We start from the raw sequence: 16,634 nt of genomic DNA on the forward strand, positions 1-16,634 counted from the left end.
TGTTGAACAGGATATTCAAACAATCTCAAAGTATCACCTCACACTATTTTATTAATTACAAAGAGAAACAGGTACCTTTACAATGAAGAGACCAAGCAATATCACTTTAAAAAAAATTTTAAATTCAATTAACATATAGTGTACTATTAGTTTCAGAGGCAGAGGTCAGTAATTTATCAGTCTTGTATAACACCCAGTGCTCATTCCATCACATGCCTCCTCAATGTCCATCATCTAGTCACCCCAACCCCCACCTCCCTCCCCTCCATCGCCCCTCAGTTTGTTTTCTATGATTAAGTCTCTTTCAGTTTGTCCACCTCTCTGGTTTTGTCTGGTTTTGTCTTTTATTTTTCCCTCCCTTCCCCTGTGATCCTTTGTTTTGTTTCCAAAATCCCACATATAAGTGAGATCATAGGATAATTGTTTTTCTCTGATTGACTTATTTCACTTGGCATAATACTCTCTAGTTCATCCATGTCATTGTAAATGGCAAGATTTCATTTTTTTTTATCACTGAGCAGTATTCCATTGTATTTATAGACCAAATCTTCTTTATCCACTCATCTGTCAATGGATATATGGCCTCTTTCCACAGGTTGGCTATTGTGAACATTGCTGCTATAAACATTGGAGTGCAGGTACCCCTTCAGATCTCCACAATTGGGTCTTTGGGGTAAATCCCTAGTAGTGCAATTGTTGGGTCATAGGGCAGCTCTATTTTCAACTTTTTGAGGAATTTCCATACTGTCTTCCAGAGTGGCTGCACTAGCTTTAGGCAATATCATTTCATCCAAACGATCAAATCTTATATCACCAGTGATGTTACAAACTGGCACTATGTGTCACCTAATGTGATGCAAAGAAAAGGATGCAGAACTGTCCAAATGGAACGCCTACTAGAAGTGTTTAACCTGAGTCTGATAAAGAAGAAACAATCAGACCAATCCAATCTACTAAGGCAACAGACTTGGAATCTTCAAAACTTCAATGTTTCAATGTAATGGTATTGTGGTTGCATGGGAGAGAACTTCCTATTTCTTTTTTTTTTTTTTAAAGATTTTATTTATTTATTCATGATAGCCACACAGAGAGAGACAGAGAGGCAGAGACACAGGCAGAGGGAGAAGCAGGCTCCATGCAGGGAGTCCGACGTGGGATTCGATCCCGGGTCTCCAGGATCGCGCCCCAGGCCAAAGGCAGGCGCCAAACCGCTGTGCCACCCAGGGATCCCGAACTTCCTATTTCTTAAGAGATACATGTTCCAGTACTTAGAGATAAAGTGTTGTAATGTCTGCAACTCACTTTTAAGTGATTTATTAGGAAAACAGTGTGTGTGTGTATGTATGTGTATGCAAGTGTGCACAGACATAGAAAGAGAAAGCAAATTAATCTACATGAAGGGTGTATGGAAAATTCACTGTAAGATTTTTGCTATTATTCTATATGTCCTATATATCTTTTCAAAATAAGTTGGCTGGGGGGCGGGGGGGTCAAGTAAAAAATGTAAACCATTCGGTACCCAGGAGGTTCTATGATAGTTCACATCACAGCTTCAACCAACTCAACAGATTTAAGGAAAGCTCCTCGCTGTGTGCCTGAAAGTAAAATGAATCCTATCAAAGTAAATGCCATCAGCCAGTCCTGCCTTCATGAAGCTTATACTTTTGATCAGAAGGCAAGACAAAAATAGGAAGCAGCTGGAGACGCTTTTGGTTTTAGTTCCAGAAAAATCTACCAAGGGCTTACATCTACAATGTTTTTTTAAATAAGTAACTTAAAAAAAAAAAAAAAAAAGGTACTTCACCTCACTAAGAATTGTTTCCTCATTTGTATGGAAAAAAAAATGGAACTAAAATCTACCACCTAAGTTTGAGATTATAAAACAGCATACATAAATACACCTTTGTAAGGCATCTTTTATTGAAGACTCTCAGGAAAAGATATTAGTCTCCTAGAATAAAAGAGGAGAAGAAGGAAGGCTCCTGATGGCTTCACCTTTGTTTCCTTTTTTTTTTTTTTTTTTCACCTTTGTTTTCTTATAAAAAAAACCCAGCACAGAATCTCACATTCAGTTTATGCTCACAAATACTGGTTGAAGAAATAACAATAAGACATGACAAGACAGAATGCCTTACATAACAGCTAGACACAGCAGCAACCTTAACAATAGCACATATTTAAGTACATATAAATTTGCCAAAGTCCTTTTACACACATTATCTGAGTTAGCCTCACAATAACCCCCATTTTATAGAAGAAACTGAGACTTGAAAAGATAAGTTTCCATACAGCGCAGAGCTCAAATCTGTGTTTGCTCCACCCAGCCACATAAGAATAGAAATAATTCATAGCTTGTGATCCTCACAGTCTTTTCCCCAGGGTCTCTGCCAGGCACAGTGAGTCAATGATGGCCACTCCTAAGTTCATGCTTTTTCTACAGAAAAATGCCCAAAATTTGTGCTGGAATTGCTTCTGTCAATATTCAGAAAGATGAACAATCAGGCCTTTTAACCAAACCTGATCCAGATAGTTAAAAAGTGGAGCTTAAATTCCCCTTCCTAGTGTGGTGGCATGACTGAGATGGAGAGGAAGTGAGCAGAAGGGGTTATTTTCACCTCAAGGTTGATGCTGTCCACATTTTAGTGAAGTTAACCATAACTCAAAAATAAAAATTTTCTGCAGAATTTTCTGGGGAGAACTCTTGGCTACTTGATTGTTTCAGTTCACTTTTTAAATATGCAATGTTGCAGGCAGAAATAAGGTATTTTATTTCTTTCTTCCAGAGGTTTGCATACTAACCTTTATTATTAAAGCCTGCACAAAAACCAGCAGGAACCCCATGACTCCATTTTTGCCCACTTTCTTTCTACTCATTTAGTAAGAGTTTAGCTCAAGTGGCTAATGGACTTGGCAAAGGTATGGAGAAGTGGCACTGTCAAAGACTTTTGATAAGAACTTAAATCAGAAGACAACTAAAGAGAACCTGTTTGTGCCCTCTGAGCCAACATTTCTACCCCTAGAAATAGATCCTACAGAAACATTCCTATAAGTTCATCACAAAAGAATGTGTTCTCAAATGCTCACTACAGTGGTGCCTGACAGCCATGAAAACAGGTAAGTTAGAGCAACATGCAAATATGTGGGACAAATACTCAAAATATATTAAGGGACAGCAAGCAGAATTATATGTAATAATATCATTAGTATATGTTTGGGGGGGGGAATGACAGTGGAATACACATCAAAATCTCAAAGTTGATTATATTTGTGAGGTGGAATTAAGGGGAATTTCCCCTATCCAGTTCATTGTGTATTTCTATAATAAATTTTGATTAATCCTATGTTATCTCTAAATTCAAAAAAAAAATTATGATATATACTTATGTGTCCCTTGCCATCCTTTCCTCTTCACTTTGGAAGCAGCTAGTGCCCCACCTGCATTACTACTTCTACTAATATCAAAGGTAGAGTACCAGCTCTAGGAGTTTACACTCTTATAGAATGAGGTGGGTTTTTTTTAAATTTTTTATTTAAATTCAATTTGCCAACATATAGTAGTGTTAAGAAAAGACATTTTTTTTAAAGATTTTATTTATTTTTTTGAAAAAGAGTACAAGCAGCAGGAGAGAGAAGGACAAGCCAACTCTGCAATGAGCACAGAGCCCAACGCAGGGCTCCACCTCAAGACCAGAGGTGAAATCAAGAGCGGATGCTTGGGCAGCCCAGGTGGCTCCGCAGTTTAGCGCCGCCTTCAGCCCAGGGTGTGATCCTGGAGACCGGGGCTCCTTGCAGGGAGCCTGTTTCTCCCTCTGCCTGTGTCTCTGCCTCTTTCTGTGTCTCTCATGAATAAATAAATAAAAATCTTTATTTTAAAAAAAAGAGTTGAATGCTTAAGCAACTAAGCCACCCAGGCACCCCTAGAAAGGACATTTAAAAATCATTTACAGCATCCCCAATAATTGGTATTACAACCTATAGGCTGATTAAACACTTTCAGTGGCCAAGAAAATCACTGCCTTCTGAAGCTGCCTTGATGTCTTCTAGCTTTGGTGTGACATTCCTAACGACGACATTCAGGAACGGCAACTGATCTAGACACCAATATCCACAGCATGTCAGGCTAAGCAGATGGAATCATTAGCACATCCGAGAAAACTAACATTGTTACTGATTATCTAATATGCAACTCCCATTCAAATTTCCCCATTTGTCCCCAAAATGTCCTTTATAGCTTTTTTTTAAAGTCCAGAATCCAATCAAAGGTTATATGCTGCATTTGGTTGTCATAGCTCTGGCCTCCTTTAATCTAGATCAATCCGCTATATATTTTGTTTTATTTTGTTTTGTTTGTCTTTCACGACATTGACATTTTCAAAGATCGCAGGCCAGCTGTTTTGCAGTATGTCCCACAATCTGGATTTGCCTGATTATTTCCTCATGATTAGATTTAGGTTAAACATTTCTGGCAAGAATTCCGCATCAGTGATGTGTACTTCTTCTCATTGCATCAGGTTATCTAGTTACACTGTGATGCTTTTTTGTGTGTTATCACTATGAGTACTAAGCGAGCATCAGCCAACAAATAAAATATTTAAACCAAGAAATAAATATGTTAAAAACAGTTACTATGATGAGTATGTAAGTGGCTCAGTGGATTAAGCATCTGCCTTCACCTCAGGTCATCATCTGGGAGTCCTGGGATGGAGCCTTGCATCAAGCTCCCTACTCAGTGGGGAGTCTGCTTCTCCCTCTCCCTCTGCTCCTCCCCCAAGCTTGTGTTCTCTCTCTCTTCCTCAAATAAATAAATAAAATATTTTTTTAAAAAAAGTTACTATAAGCATCAGCTATACCAGGCATAGTGCCAGACATTTAAAACATATTATTTCATTTAAAACTCATAATAATCTTACCAAAAAACTGAGCTTCAAAGAAGTTAAATAACTTGCCCAAAGACCACATATAGTGATACAAAAATATGTGCATGTTAACTCTCTCTCTCTCTAACACACACACACTTTAACATATGCTCTCAGAGGTCCTGGTCTTTGTGAGGATCCTCTGGGGACAAGTAAAGAACTGCTACCTTAGACACATCTTGAGGACACCTATCTAGTTTTCAGACATTGGATTACTATGGAGAAGGAACTGAAAATAAATTATCTGTGGTCTATACAAAATTCTTCCATACTTGGAAGTGTTCTTATTTGGAGATGGGCCACATTTCTACCATAGCCAAGAAAATAGGGCAGTGGTTCCATAAATTATTATAACATTCTGGTGTTTTGTTCATCTTTTTTTTTTTTTTTTTACTATCCTGCAACAAAATGAGAATAATAAAGACAAAGTAGAGAATTTTTCATAAAGCTCAATATATTTTTAATTTTAAAAGCAGGATCTCCCTCAAATTTGGTATTAAGTGTCCTTTATTTTACGACATAAAAGTTAAGGGGTCATTTTTTAAAAAATCTCTCTCTACTATAGAAAAATAACCACTGTTAACAGCTCACCCCATTTTACCTTATTTTTTGTAATTCTGCTTATCTATACAATTCAAAAGTGTGAGACCCACTGATTTAGGGAACTCTATATAATTTTAAAACTATTTTTGAGAAACTAACTTGAATAAAGGAAGTTTAGCCAAAATGAAACCAGATCTGGAATATTTCTGAATTTTCCTACAAGTCATCTAAAAATAAAAAAAAACAGGGATCCCTGGGTGGCGCAGCGGTTTGGCGCCTGCCTTTGGCCCAGGGCGCGATCCTGGAGACCCGGGATCGAATCCCACGCCGGGCTCCCGGTGCATGGAGCCTGCTTCTCCCTCTGCCTATGTCTCTGCCTCTCTCTCTCTCTCTCTCTCTCTCTGTGACTATCAAAAATAAAAAAAAAAAAAAAAAAAACACCTCTAAGGATGCAGGTCATAGGAATATGTTTTAATGGATTTGTTAAAAAGCATTTCACATTTAACACCTGTATTACTAAATGCCTTCTTCCAATGCATTGGTATTTCTTGTTTTTCAATGGACCCTCAGTGACTTAAGTTAATTTACTCAGTCAACAAACATTCGGAGTCCCTAATCTGGGCAAGACACTCTATTAGGTGCCTGGGAATAATCTGGAGAGCTCCTTCTTACTTCATGTCTCAGGTCAAAGGTCTTATTCTCACCAATAAGAAAAAATGAAAGCCTTCTGGGGCTGTGCTCTCCTAGCATGGCCTACATAATTCTTTTTGTGTGGCTACTTAGGTTTGCCTCCCTCACTTGAGTGAATTCTTCTGAAGCAAACACTATCTTATTCAATACTGTATTCTTAGCACCATACATATAGAGCTGGGGGGAAAATCAATATAAATTAGAGGAATAAATATACTTCACAGATAAGGAAACTAAAGTTCAGAAAAAGAATATAACATGCCCAACATCATACAGCTAATAAAAGAGCAGCAAGCCTCACCAGAGCTCCCTTCAAGTCTACTGTGCCACATCCTACACTTGGACAGGGTAAAAGAGAGAAAGATCTTAGATGTCTGTCTGGAACTTCAAACTCAATATGGCCAAAAGTCCCTCCTTCTTGAACAAACAAACAAAAATCTGGTCTCTATCCAGTGTTCTCTTTTTCTGAAAATGGCATTCTCATTTGCTCAAGGAAAAACTCAAGTCCTCTTTACTCTCCTTTCTCGCTATCCCTACATCCAATCAATACACAATCTTATCAATTATAATTTTCAAGTTTAGCATCTCTCCAATCGCTTCCCTTCTCTCCAAGCCCTCTGCCACCACCCTAGATCCAAGCCACCATTATTCCTCACATAGACTACAAGCCTGATTTGCTAACTGTCCTTTACATATTCACTTTGGCCAATCCTCTCCTCCAACCTCGCCTCCACTTAATAGCCAAGGTGATGTTTTTCATATCATTTTACATACATAATTCATCTAGCTATTTAAATCGCTTTATTAAGTTTCTGTTGCTCTTAGGATAAAGACCAAAACACACATGAGGCTCAGAAAATTGCCCACTCTCCAGACTCTGCCCACTTCTCCAGCTTGGTCTGGTCTCTCTCCCTTTGCTCTACTCCCATAGCCTGATTGACCTCCTTTCCAATCCTCATATTTACCACTCTTTCCTTTGTACTTTGAACACGAAGTTTCCCTTGTCAAAAATCCTCTGTCTCCTGGTAAGCACCTCTCATTGTCAAGCTAAATTAGTCCCACTCACTCTTCAAGTTTCTTAAAGTGTCACCTCCTACAGGAATCCTTCCATGATTTCTAGGCACTCCTATTCTACCATATAGTACATCCCCTTTGGGCAGTAGCATTCATCACACTGTGATTACTTGTCCAATGATCATCTCCCTATTAGAACAGAAGCTCCATGGGGGCAGGGGAAGCTTCTCTTCCTCTCTCTCTTTTAAATATTTTATTTAGAGAGAGAGAAAGAACAGGTACACAAGCAAGCAGGGGGAGGGGCAGAGGGAGACAGAGAAAGAATCTCAAGCAGACGCCACACTGGGTGCAGAGCTCAGTGCAGGGCTCCATCTCACAGCCCTGAGATTATGACCTGAGCCGAAATCAAGAGTCTGACGCTTAACTGACTGAGCCACCCAGGTGCCTGGGGAAGCTTCTCTTTCACTGATGTATCCATAGTCCTTAAAACACAGTAGCTGCTCAATTAACATTTGTCATCAGGGATCCCTGGGTGGTGCAGCGGTTTAGCGCCTGCCTTTGGCCCAGGGCGCGATCCTGGAGACCCGGGATCGAATCCCACATCGGGCTCCCGGTGCATGGAGCCTGCTTCTCCCTCTGCCTGTGTCTCTGCCTCTCTCTCTCTGTGTGTGTGACTATCATAAATAAATAAAAATTAAAAAAAAAATATTTGTCATCAGAATTATGAGCTAGGACCAAACTGTTACTCCAAGTAAGCCAAGGGACAAGGATCATTATCCACTTGCAAATATGTAAACAGAGGCAGAAAGAAATGCATAGTTTTTCAAGGGCACAGAAATAGTGATGGGACAAATCTAACCCATTATTCAGCTCATCTTTCCCCCCAAAATACTAAACAATGTTGTTAGGAGATGAAGCATCCTAGAATAAGAAAATTAGGAATGAGAAGGTAGTGAGAGAGAGGTCTAGGAAGAAAACTTCTGAATCAGCCTGTCACACTAGTTGCCTCCATACCAACAACAGTTAGTGCCTGGAAAAGCACTAATGTTAAACAAACGAACATAACCACCACCACATTCTTCTCCTTAAAAGAGCAAATAAAAAATAACATTTTTTTTCATCCTGTTAGAAGACATCACAGAAGGGAACACTGCTACCACTCCAAGTGTCTTAAAAAAAAAAGCAAAACAAAAAACAAATGGGCAGGAAGGCTACCTGGATTGCTTCTCAGCAATCAACAGAAAAGATGGCCTTCCCACCACTTATTAGAGCAGGAATGGGGGGGGGGGGGGGCAGGGGGAGTATTAAATGAGGCAGAAGCCTTTTGAAGTCTTCTTATTTGGGGGGAATTAAGAGAAGATTTCAAGTAGAGTATTTGGGTTTGGGGTTGTTTTTTTTTTTTTTTTTAAGTTTTTATTTATTTAAGTAATCTTTACACACCCAACGTGGAGCTCAAACTCACAACCCCAAGATCAGGAGTCACATGCTCTTCCTCCTGAGCCAGCTAGATGTCCCTCATGTAAAGCATTTTAAAACCTTGCTAATGCACTGGCAGCTCTTAGTACAGGTACCAATGAAAAGAACAGTGACATGGGCTCAACTGCAACACTGCATTGTCCAAAAGCTGCTGAGGCCAAATTATATCTATCACAGAAGCCACAAACCAAGCCAAAGGGTCAGATTCATTGCTGCGAATCCTGTCTAGCACCCACTGTAAGAAAAGGAAAAAGCCTTTTCCAAGAGAAGCTCTGTGGAATAAATACTTGCCCAGTCTACTTCCACCCTGGAGTTTCTGGGTGAGTTCGAGAAGGGGTAGGGAGGGTATTAAGAAATTGGAAAAATACTTAGACTTGTATATTGGTGATGAGAGAAATTTTGAAACAGAGAGGAAAAATGAGAATTGTAAATGGAGAAACAGGGAAAGAAACAGAAAGAACTTCAAAAGACATAGAGGGGTGGGGCAAGGAAGGTGCTGGCAAAAGGGTAATGTTCCCAGGACAATAGACAGTAAGCATCAGAGAAACATAGAGAGGCAAAGCCAGGCAATCTTTTCCCAAATCCCAAAGCTGCTCATTGCATCCCAATAAATCACTCTACTACAAAGCCCATACAATGGACCTTCCTTTGCATTCAGTAACAAGCAGTATTTCACGAAGCATCACCCCGTTGCAACTCTGAAGACCTAAGGGTCTGAATCGAAAATGGACAAAATTTGTTCAGCAGAAAACAACCAGGAATGACTTTCACCCAATGCCTGACCTGGCTACAAAAAGATTTGGCATTTTAGAGTTAAGCATAAAATGCTCTGGCATTTCTCCTTGTTTTGACATTCCAAGAGGGGGTGTGGTTGACCCCAAGTCCATTCATTTCCAAGGTTGTAGATCTCTCAGCTAAGACTGGCCCCATCTGTTCTGGAGTCAGCCAGCTGTTTATCTCAAAGTAACATTTATTGCACTAATCATCCTAATAACTCTTACAAAAGCCAAAATCATACAAGCCAGAATGCTTTCTATCTTATTAAATGTGTCAGTTCGCTTAAAAACAAAACCCCAAAAAACAAACAAAAAACACCTCTATGCTCCTTGATTTCCCTGGCCAGGATCACTCTTCTTTTCAGAAGATACCTTCTGGGTACCTTTCAGTAATGGCAAATGAAGGTTAACAGTACTTCTAACTTTCCCTTTCCCTAATGCATCAAAATGAACCAGGATTTCCCTAATGATCCCTTCGTCAAACCTTTAGTTGTGACTGGTGACTGTGCCTCACGAAAAGGCAGCTCATTATGGTACCATTGTCAGTGGCAAGGAGCCTACTGCCACATAATTTAAAACACTCACACGAGCACAAATCTGTCGGCTCCACTTCCAAACAATCCTGCAGTGGGAAGAAGAAAAACACTTAACAAAAATGCTGCTTCCAGCAGCCTAAGAGAAGCTTCCCCAGACACGTGAAATGTTTCTGACTGGCAGGGAGTGCACCATTAAAGGACAGTGTCACCTCAAATCAGCAGAAAAGGCGACACAAACGACACAGACACACACGTAAAATAGAGCCCCACAAAACTTAACCTACTCAGAAGCACGCTCATCTTAAAAATAAATAGTGTGTGCTTGCTCAAGCGACATAGAAATGTTCTAAAGTAGTGCAACCACATTAAATCACTGTCTCCATTTCTCCCCACGCATCACCCCTTCCCACTCAAACCTCAGCACTCTGGGGCCCTAGGTGACAGGACTGCAGTCCCCCACCTCTGCCTTCTTCTGATTTTCCAAGAGCACTTCCCAACATCCTCCCCAGCCCAGCCCCCTCTCCCATCCTCAGAAAGGTTGAGGGGAGTTGCGACTAGAGAATTGGCAGGAATCGGTCCTCTGGCGGGGGTAGGTTGCTAGAGTTGTTCTTTGCAGTGACCCAAATTGCACAGAGCTTTTTGCTTAGCAGCACTTGCGAGCACCTCTCCAATCCTCCCGCCCCCATCTTCCCAAAAGAAAGCCTTGAGAATTAAGCGGGAGGAATAACTTGGTAGAACCATTTGAATAAATCACTTCAACTCACCTGGTTTGGGATAGTTCTTCCCACCCCAGGCATAAACAGAAATGATGTGCGAATGAGTCACGCAGGCAAGAGAACGTGTTGCGATGTCCTAAGTCCAAGGGCTGGAGTCAGTCCCTGCCCTGGTGCCGCTGCTACTCTTAGCTCAGCTGGAGCAAGCGGCAAACGCAAGCCCAGCAGCAGCAGCAGCAGCAGGGGGGTGGATAGACCGTAGCACAATGAATGCAGTGGGGTTTTTGCAATGACATCATCCCTCTGTCCGAAAGGCCCCAATAGCCATGCTCAGGAGCGGTGCACTCTGGGAATCGTAGTCTTCTAAGGGCCCGGCAGGACACCGGGGCTATCTCGGGAACTACAATGCCCAAAATGCGCCAAGGTCGGACGCGCCCAGAGTGGGCCCCGGGAGCGAAGGGGACCCGGCCGCCATGTTAGGAGTGCCGGGAAGAGTCCGCGGAACCTGGCTGAGGTTTTAGGCAGCGCGCGAGCCGAATGGTGGTGCGGTGGGGACGGCGGTGGAGGGTAAACCGAGCGGAGAGCGCAGGGCCCAAACCCGGGGACCCAGGTGTGGACGCGGCATCTGGGGGCAGATTGGAGGGCGGGTCCAGCTGGACGCAGTATCCAGAGGCCGACTGGGCCTCGGCCTCGCTGTCCGGCAGGTCGTAGACGTACCCTACCGGTCTTCGTCCTTTTCTTATTAAGGGGTTGAGGGAGTCCGTGTACTCCTGGGCCCAGAGCATCACTTAGGCCCGCTTACGGGACCCTCGGAGCGGTCGGTATCCTTGGGCTGCGGGGACCCCGGACGCGACCCTTGTCACTCGGGTCAGCGAAGCCGGCTTCCACCCACGCGGAGCTGCGTTACTCCTCCCAATTTTATTTTTATCTTTTTGTCATTTATATTTCCAACTTTCCTTACCCCTCCGCAAGGTTTCGGACCTTTATGGGTTTTTCAGACAGGAATGATTTGCGGAAAGGTCCGAAGAAAGGGGTCTTTGCTCTAGTGGCCACGCTGCGGAGCACCGGGTGAGGGGACGGGGCTTTGGCGCCGCGATTGAGGGAAGACGGCGCGGTCTAGCGGACCAGCGCCCGGTTGGCGTGTCAGGGTGTTACTGCCCTGTTGACAGCTGGCGGTCGGTTTCGAGGTAACCTGGGTACTTGGGTAAACGTGTAGTGTATGCTAAAATACTGAGAAGACGCGGTGTTCTTTAGCATGGGTCACCATGTATTTTATTTTAAAAATACACTTAGTGTTTAATTTGTGATAGTCCATATATACGATTAACATTGAGAACTAATTTCTTTTGTTCTCAATTAACTGAAACCAAAATCACTGGTCTTTACGTTATCTTGCTCAGGATCTCAAATGAACTGTATTTTTTTTTTCCAATTGTGTTACTAAAACAATGCTGTATATTTGTTCTTTTTCAGAGACTGCACTATGAAAGATGGAAAATGTCTTTTCTTCCTGAGGGTGTCTGAAGGGTTAAAAATGTGATATATATATATATATTTTTTTTTTTTTCCTCCCTCCCTCTTGCACAATTATTCTAAAAACAACATTAGGAACTTGTTACTTTGGGTCGGCAAGGGTATGCATTTCACCTCTCTGTTAGGAGTTAGTAATAACAGTACAGTTGATGGATGGATTCTCCTATCCGGAAAAGCTAGGCAGAGTGATGAAAAAGAATAAAAACATAGTAGAAACAGCCTTTAAGATGTATACAGATGGTAACTACAAAAACATAAAAGAATGATCTTCTGTCACGTTTCTGGGAACAAGTCACAACACGAAAGGCTTGGTTTCATTTTTAACAAAGGTAATATGTGTTGGTCTCATCCATGCAGTACAACAATGGGAAAGGCTCATACAAATATTTCTGTTATTCAGAAATACCTTCTTTGCAAGTAATGGTGGTAAGTATAGGAAAGGGAACAAAGTATTTGCTGTGTTCTTTCTGACCATCAGTATAACTATCAAAGTGTTTTATGTTTAACAGAGAAAATAGAGTGGACAACTTTGCATTTAGGCTTAGTTTCAAACTCTTAAATTATTTTTAGGGCTTGGTGGTTCATTGGTATCTTATTTTACAAACCTGTAGTGAGTCTTGTTCGTGGTATGAGATAATTTCTTTATATGAGCAATAGCCTTAATCTGAGTTACGGTGGAAGACAAATTTGTGGGGGCAGGGGCAGATTGCTTAGAAATCTGTGTGAAACTAGACCTATATAACGCAGCGATTTCTATAACTTCTAATTTGTCATATGTTTAGGCAGTTTGAAGTTTTTCCAGCTCATCTCCAGTGGATATCTAACCGTAAAGAATTGAAAGATGTATTTAATACCTAAAAAAAAGACTCCATGATTTAACCTTTAACTTTTAGGGAAAAAAATCCTGCATTCTTCTTTAGAAATTTTGTTTACAAAGTTAATATTTGAAGAGTTGGTGACACCAGTTTCTAAAAGAATAGCTGCAGTATCCCAGAGAAAACATTGGGTTAGGAAAACTGAAAAGTGGGATTAAGAATGCCTTTGGTGAATAAAGCAACTAACATTCTTTTCATCTCTTGGAAAAGGATTAAGGTATTGATTCGTAGTGTAATTATAGGTAGCTCATTAAAGAGTAGTAGAGAGTCATTTGCTCTTATGGCAAGAGTTTCTTCAAGTGTTAAGTGTCAGGATCACTTACAGAGCTCTAAAGATACATAGCTATCGTCCACTCATCCCTGCTGAATTACTCTGCTGGGTTGAAAGCAGTTTTTGTGTATTTTTAAAACTATGAGTGAATGTACAGGGGTAGGGTAGAGTAGTCCTCTACGTCCTCTATTTATGTTTATCGTGATGCATTACACTAGTAATAACAAAAGTTTTGGCAAAGATTTTGGTTTTGTCACTAATTATACCCGTAAATGAGTTCTGAAAATGTGTAGATGAGAAAATGATCTGGAGATCAGTTTATACATTAAGTGAGACGGTAGATTGGGGGAGATTTCAGTTGAGCATTATGAGAACCATGATATCCTGACTTACCTAGATATTTTTTAGAGTGCATTGAATGTAACACCAGAAAGTAATGATAAGAAACCCAAGTAAGAGTTCACACTATCTCAAGATTATGGTAAAGCTACTCAGATATTTAAGAGAGTCAAGTATTGAAAGAGGCAAGATGCTAGGATTTTCTGAAAACAATTTTTCTTTTTTTTTCAATAATTCCTTTCCTTGTGCTGAATCCTAAATTTTTAAAATTATTGATATTGTCTAAGTATTATTGACATTAGGTAAATGATATACAATAGAGTATAATTTTTTAATTGAAATTAAATAATTTTTTTTTAAAAAAACTAAATAAGGGACATTCTGGATGGCTCAGCGGTTTAGCACCGCCTTCTGCCCAGGGCATGATCCTGGGGACCCAGGATCAAGTCCCACGTCAGGCTCCCTACATGGAGCCTGCTTCTCCCTCTGCCTCTGTCTGTGCCTCTTTTCTCTGTGTGTGTTTCTCATGAATAAATAAATAAAAATCTTTAAAAAAAAAAAAAACTAAATAAAAACTAGCCACAGAGTAGTTAGAACCCCAAGGAGAGGGATTACCTCAGATTTTTCCAACAATTTGTTAAGTCAAATGTGTAAGACCAAGTTCCTAGCAAAATATGGTTCTGTTTCTTCCCTTCAAATAGTGATACAGGGCAACAATCTATTTCAGCCCATACTACTTTTAAAGGAATGTGAAATGCCTGTTACTAAGTTAACATTCCTAAGAGATTATAGTTGTGCCTGACTGAAATTTTTTTAAAATCGCATAATAAAAACTTTAGTGTACCTATATGTAGTTTGAAAAAGCCCTAAGTTGATATGACAGTCAGGCTTTGTCTTCTTCTTTTTTTTTTTTTAAAGGAAAGTTTGTTTGTTTGTTTTTAAGATTTTATTTATTTATTCATGAGACACACAGAGAGAGAGGCAGAGACACAGGCAGAGGGAGAAGCAGGCTCCATGCAGGAGCCCGATGTGGGACTCGATCCTGGATCTCCAGGATCACACCCCAGACTGCAGGCGGCGTTAAACTGCTGCGCCACCGGGGCTGCCCCAGAATCACTGCAGTTAATTCCCTTAAGGAAAATGATGTTCTAAATTATGAAAAATGTTAGAATTGTTTCATATCTTACAAAATTCTAAAGTAATGCTTTTATATTCCAAGCTATGAAATTTGAGAAAACAGGTGTTTTCTGCCTTTCTGTATCTTTTCCAAAATAGAATTAATTTTCTTATCTCAGAAATGAAATGTCAGCAACCCTAAGGTGATAGAGGCCCAGTAGTTATATTAAAAATTATTCTAACCTGATTAGAGTTGAGATAAGCAAACTTAAAGAGGAAAACATTTTACTAAAAGATATCTTTTCAGACCTCAGATTAAATTAGATGTTTTCTAGTGTACATTCTTGATAAACAAAAGTAAGCATGACATAGAGTTTAGCACCTCTTGGGTAGATCTTAACTCATTCTGGAAATTAATATTTCATATTTCAAACACTTTGCTTTGCCTTCATATTCAGGAAACTAAAATGTAGGTTTTCTAATTTTGCTTAGTTAACTCATTGTGTTTATAACAAATTGACATAATTTTAGCTGCTGGATTTTATAGGCCACTGAAGGTAAATGCTGTAAATACCCTGGGCCAAGATTTAAAATCCAAATGTCCATAGTTAATGATTAACCAGAAAAGCAAGCCCTGTTGATTCTATTTCAATTTTTAATAGGTTTGGATAATTGTAGCACTAGAAAATACTTCCTTGCAAGAGTAAGTATATGAAGATGGATTTAATCAAATATAAATGTCTGAACATAAAGCCTTTTAAGGAAACTACAGAAATGTGCAGTTGTGAACAATTATGCAAATAGACACATACTTAATTCTTAACTTGATATAGTCTTTAGAGGGGGCTATGTGGATTTGAACTTGCTGTAAATGTTAATCCTCAGTGACTTGTATCTTAAAACCTTTTAGGAAAGTTCATCAGTTACCCTCTTAACACTCCTGATTTGATGAATTTAGCACATAGGTGTTTATCAAATTGAATAGCCTGGGGACTTTGAGCTACTCTAAGATACTCAGAAGATAAAATTTAGTGACCATAATCTTTTATATAAACTAAGTGACAAATTTTTAACACTTTGAGCCAAAAAAAAAAAAAAAAAAAAACCCTCAGCTTTCCTCCTTCCTTTTCCTCTCACAGCAGATTTTTAGTCGTTAGTATAGTAATAAGCGGGATTTATAGTTTCATAGTAATTGTCCCCATCAAACTGGATGATGTTTATTTTCTTGGCTCAATGTTTAGAGTCCCTTCCTTGTGAGTGTTTCCTATTATTTTATATATGAGACAGAAATAGAGGAAAACATAAATTTGTAGAGTATTTTACACATGGTGAAATAAAACAATTGCAGGAGTGGTAAAAGTAAACTACAAATAACTGACATACAAGAGCACTTATATTACAATTGCTATATTGAAACTAAACAGCATAACTGTAGTAATAAATGACCTTTACCAGTCTCATGCTATTTCAATGGACTACTGTCTCAACAATTGTGAATGTAGTGAAAGTTAAGTGTTACTCTTGGTGATGAACTTTACATTTATTACCCTCTTTTACATTTGACAATCTCAATGGAAGAATTTTCATTTCAAGTCAGCTTTTTTTACTCTGTATATTTAATGCTGGTATTATGCTTGAGTTTCAGTCCCATGACCTGTTTTCAGTATTCATGTTTGTCTTTCCAAAATTATTTGCTTCTCTGTTTCCTGCTGGTCCTAAGATATTTTATGAGCAATTATTTTTGCTTTTCATGTTGCTGTGTATTCACCTGAGATGGGTTGCTGGATTTTCTCATTTTCCAGATAAATTCTGCTCTTCTCTTTCACATTCCTAGAA

At 39.7% G+C, this 16,634-nt stretch overlaps 1 protein-coding gene and 1 long non-coding RNA gene across 4 annotated transcripts in view; one reads left to right on the top strand and one right to left on the bottom strand.

Annotated features, from left to right (window-relative positions):
* RAB30 (RAB30, member RAS oncogene family) overlaps positions 1–10,962 on the bottom strand; it is a 90,369-nt gene extending 79,407 nt beyond the window's left edge. The window contains exon 1 of the mRNA XM_077867233.1: positions 10,716–10,962. The gene's annotated coding sequence lies outside the window, so the exon portion shown is untranslated. The remainder of the gene's footprint in view (positions 1–10,715) is intronic.
* Positions 10,963–11,005: 43 nt separating this feature from the next.
* LOC144294983 (uncharacterized) overlaps positions 11,006–16,634 on the top strand; it is a 30,166-nt gene continuing 24,537 nt past the window's right edge. Inside the window, exons 1-2 of one of the 3 annotated variants that reach the window (XR_013362324.1) lie at positions 11,006–11,274; positions 12,138–12,200. This is a non-coding gene — a long non-coding RNA (uncharacterized LOC144294983). The remainder of the gene's footprint in view (positions 11,275–12,137; positions 12,201–16,634) is intronic. The other 2 variants (XR_013362323.1, XR_013362325.1) reach the window with 2 other exon arrangements.

The sequence above is a fragment of the Canis aureus genome, chromosome 23 (assembly GCF_053574225.1).
Source record: "Canis aureus isolate CA01 chromosome 23, VMU_Caureus_v.1.0, whole genome shotgun sequence".
Lineage (NCBI taxonomy): Eukaryota > Metazoa > Chordata > Mammalia > Carnivora > Canidae > Canis > Canis aureus.